This window comes from Bos taurus, chromosome 21 (assembly GCF_002263795.3).
Source record: "Bos taurus isolate L1 Dominette 01449 registration number 42190680 breed Hereford chromosome 21, ARS-UCD2.0, whole genome shotgun sequence".
Lineage (NCBI taxonomy): Eukaryota > Metazoa > Chordata > Mammalia > Artiodactyla > Bovidae > Bos > Bos taurus.
In genome coordinates, this window is record NC_037348.1 from 19,384,736 (window position 1) to 19,389,792 (window position 5,057).

Below are 5,057 nucleotides of genomic sequence, written 5' to 3' on the forward strand. Positions count from 1 at the left end.
CCCCCCTCCCTCCATTCCTTCTTTCCTCTCTGCCTGCCTTTTTTTTCTTCTCCCTTCCATCTATGAACATTTTCTGAGTACCAGCTAAGGATCAGCCCCAAGTATAGTTGCTGTTCTTGTTTGGTCACTCAGTTGTGTCTGGCTCTTTGTGACCCTGTGGACGGTAGCCCACCAGGCTCCTCTGGCCATGGCATTTTCCAGGCAAAAACACTGGAGTGGGTTGTCATTTCCTGCTCTAGGGGATCTTCCCAAATCAGGGATCAAACCCACATCTCCTGCATTGGCAGGAAGATTCTTTACCACTGAGCCACCAGGAAGCCCCCAAGTAGAGAGGGTCAAGCAGAACAAGCATATTTTCTGTCCCCAGTGGGATAAGGGGGGTCCATAATTATCCATGAGTAAACTATCACAACTCAATGGGTATATCCTATAATCTGGAAGGCTACAGGGGCTCTTACATTGCATTGAGTAAGCACCAAACCTGGGGGAATAAAGATAATCAGGGGAGGCTTCTAGGAGGTGGTGTTACAAAATGTGGATGAGATGCTATAGAAGAGAGGCAGGGAATGGACAGAAATAAAGAAAAAAAAAAACTATCATAGTGGTTAGGATATAGCAGAAAAAGCGAAGGAGTGAAATGCAGCTCAATGTGAGCCATCAGGCAGCCATCTGTGAGCTTCAGGCTTCCTCCTCCATAAAATAAGGGAGTTGGGGCAGATCATCTCGAAAATCCCCTTTAGCTCTAAAATTCTGATGGCTAGTCAGGATCTCCTATCATCCAAAACAAACAAACAAACAACAACAAAAAAAGATAAGTAGCATGAGGAAGGAGAGCGTAGAGTGAAAGGGACAATGGGGCTTGGAGTCCGAGGCCTGTGTGTATGTTCAGTCATGTCTGACTCTGAGACACTATGAACTAGAGCCCACCAGGCTCCTCTGCCCATTCTTCCAGGCAAGAATACTGGAGTAGTTGCCATTTTCTTCTCCAGGGTGGAGTCTGAGCACCTGTATTTAAATGCAGGCCACTTGTTACCTGTGGGACCTTCAATAAGGTGGATAAGCTCCACGAGCCTCAGTCTCCTCATCTGTAAATCGGGGATGAGAATGTCAGCCATTTCACAGGACTATTGGTAGAATAATATTATTGGTACTTATTGCTAATAAATTAATAATTCATTACCAGTAATAAAATCATCAGTAGAATAATCCTGTGGAATTATAATAAGAAAATGCATTTGCAAGTGTATATTGAGCACAGGAATGACTAAGTTCTGAGCTACTGTTGCCAGGGGCGTATCTATTGGCCCACACAGAATGTTAAGGACGTAGGGATTTCTTTTTAGTTTAAATTTCAAGTAAAGATTCTTCCCAGCCAAAAAACAAGGTGGTGGGGTGGGTGGGGGGGCAGGTGGGGTAGAGTGCTTAACATCGAAAATTTCAATGGTCAGATAGCTTGGAGCACAGTCACCAGCACATTGCTGATCTCAAAGGGCTTTTTCTTCCTGCCAGAAAAGCCACTGATGGGGACAGGGAACTGCCATATTACAGGACCTCCCCAGATAACAAAGACTTCCCACTCCAAGGACCTCAAAGCAAGAAGCAGACATCTCAGCACAGAGCAGATCCCAGTATACAGATGGGCACTTGGACCAAAATCCACAGCAGACCACAACCATTCTCAAATCCACTGAGCTAAGAAACCTGACCCACTCCTTAGTGAGGAGGATTCAGAGGCTGACATCAGGACAGCCCAGGTTGTCTCTGCTTCTGGGGATCACTGTTCAGCTGTCACCAGAGTGAGCCCTTCCCAGGAAATACTGTGGACGGCATCCAGGAGCCTCCAGCTGAGGAAGAGTTCTCATTCCACATATACACCTGGGCTCATTGGCCCTGCCTGATGGTTATAGCCAAGGCTCTGAAAGCAAGCCCCTCCCTTTCAGAATCCTGTCCGGGGGTGTGCTGCTGTTACAGATCATCCAGGATAGTGTGTGTCACATGATGGCTGACATCAAATGAGACCTGAACAACATTTTACTCGTGTCTATTAGTTGCAAAGTGCTTTTTCATCTATATTCTCCTTTAATGCTTTCAGTAACCTGGAGGGAAGTTGACATAACAATACTCATTGTGAGAGCCAATGGTGGCTGCTCACCAAAACTTTCCAGATCTCCCCCTTTCTGAGCACGTGGCAGGACCATGCTTCCCTGCACCCTTGGAGTTACAGATGACTATGTGACTTGCTCTGACTAACGAAACATGAGCAGAGTAATGCGTGTTACTTCCAGGTGGATGCACCAACATTTGTTCCTACTCTCCCTGTCCCAACACCATAGAATTAACAATGCTTCTGATGGTAACTGTTTTTGTCCAGCTCTGTCCTAGAAGAAAAACAACAGAGCCCTCAGTAGACCAATGATGGACACGAAGAGTGAGTAAGAAATAAATCTTTGCTATATTAAGCAACTGAGTTTTGAGGGCTGTTTGTTCCTGCAGCATGAGCCCATGCTGACTGATAGACCCATGTCACAGGTAAGAAAGTCAGAACTGAAACAGGTGAAGTGAACTAATGTGCCTTTACAGCAAGAAAGTGGTAAAACAAGGACTGAGAGGACACTCTTTCTGAAGCTAAGTTTGATATTGCAAAACTAGCTTGAGTCTTGAAATTAGACCCTTTGAAACTGGAACTACGTAACTTTCATCCTTGTTATCTGTCCCCAGGAGCTCGGGTTCCGGCAGAAGAGAACACACAGAACACTCCGTCCATGAGTATCCTCACTGGGTTGAAGCTTCTAGGAGGCTTGGAACTTTCCAAATACAGCCAGAGCTCACACCATCTGTAAGCAGATAAATTCCTGTGCTCTGCCTTGGTTTTCCGACTCATGGAAGACCAGAGGATGGCTTAGGTCATCCATCAGCTCTTGCCGCTTTCCTGTTTAGGAGGAATGAGAAGAGACTAGTACAGGCATATCTGTACTTGAAACAAGGGATGACTCAGCAGGGGAGGTCAAAAGACCTGCCCACAAAGAATCACATTCCCTTTAACCCCAGCCCCGACTACCACGGAATGCTGAAGAAGCCTAAGAGGTCTGGAAAGACTGGGAATAACTGTCAGTGGAGTTCACTCATCAGTGATAAGAAGTGGACTGGGGCCTCCAAGATACAGCCATGCATCTGCTGCAAGAGAAGAGGAATAGATTCAGCTCTGTCACCTGGAGGTAAAAATAGCCTGGTGACTGCTCTTGGCTTAGGTTTGTGGTCCAGGCCTCTTAATGGAAGACCTGGGAACACCACAGAGCCAACCTTGCCCGAGCCCAAGCCTGCACAATGGCCTCCTGGGCAGCCCATTAGACCTGTGGTCATTACACAATGACCTTTGTAAGTGCTTGAGTTCACTTGCCCTTGTCATGCAGTCCCAGTGTGCTAGGGTGGTGGGATGGGTGTGGTCTCCTGCTTTGTAGTATCTTGGATCCCCAAAAAGAGCACAGAGATGGCGAAGACAGGAAGCTGCTGATATAAACCCAAGGGCATACAGACTTAAATCATTTAGGTTTCACTGTCTCCCTGTTGACTGATGTTCTCTTCACTTTGTAGATGAGGGAACGGAGACTCAGGAGACAGTGCTTGCCAAGTATTAAGTACTCACATGAAGAGTAATTCTTATTTTGTCATCATCATCATTATCATCATCATTTGGAACGTTCAGATTTCAAAGAGTTTCATGGTATCTCCAAATCCCTTCTTTTAGATATAAGCAAAATCTTTTGATCAAAATTTCTCAAACTTTGATACAAATCAGAATTACTTTGAGAGTTCTAAAAAAAAAAAAAATGTACATGTGTGATTTCTACCTCAGTCCATAAGAACTACCTATAAGAACCTATAGGTTTAGAGCCTTAGATATTTTATCTTGCTTTCCATTTCCAGATAATTCTAATATACTTCCTAAGTTAGAGAACCATGGACTTAGATGGAAGAAAGTTTTACAACCACACACCAACCCACACACCCCCACCCCAATATCTCACTCTCCTATGCATTAGGATAAGGTTTCTACAGTCTGATTTCTCCTGCTTGACTCTTGGAGGCCTCATCTCTGACCATTAGGGATCAGCCCTGTGTAAGGGAAGCGGTGTATGTGACTGCTGGGGGATGCAGCCTTCAAGATGGCCCCAAATTTGATCCCCATTTCCCGATTACTGTCTGATCTTGTGTAATCCACTCTCTTTGAGTGTAGATTGGATTTATTGACTCATATCTAACAAATAGAATATGGCAGAAATGATGGAATGTCACTTCCAACACTAGGTTATAAAAAGACTGTGGCTTCCATCTTGGGCACCCTCCTGTTCTCACACTCACTCACTCTGAAGGGATTCACCCACCATACTGTGAGCTGCCCTATGGAGAGGTCTAGGTGGGATGGAATTGATGTGTCTAGCCAACAGCCCACAACAATCTGAGGATGGCCAACAGCTGTGAGAGTGAACTTGGAAGTGAATTCTCCTGCATCAAGGCTTGAAGTGACTTACAGCCCCAGTCAACATTGAATATAGCCTTGTGAGAGACACCCAGCCTGGGGTACTGGGTTTCTTACCAGAAGAAATGATGAACCAGTAAATAGTCATTAAAACCATGAAATCTGGAGGTAATTTGTTAAGAAACAATAGATAACTAATACAATTATCCTTCGGGCTAGAGTACAGTGGTAGGATGGAATAACAACACCCCCCCCCCAAAAAAGATGCCCAAATCCTAGTCCCTGAAATCTGTTACTTTATATGGCAAAATGGACTTTGCAGATGAAACTGAGTTAAGGGTCTCAAGATGGGGAGATATTCCTAGATTATCCTGATCAGCTCAGTGTAGTCACAAGAGTGACTAAGTGAGGAAGAGATGGGCAGAAGAACCAGAATCAGAAACTAGGCACAGTAAGAAAGGCTTAACATAGTGGATTCGCCAAAAAGCTAATTCAGGTCTTTTCATAACATCGTATGGAAAAATCCAAATTAACGGGCTTCTCCTTCAGTGGTGAGGAGTCCGCCTGCCAACACAGGACA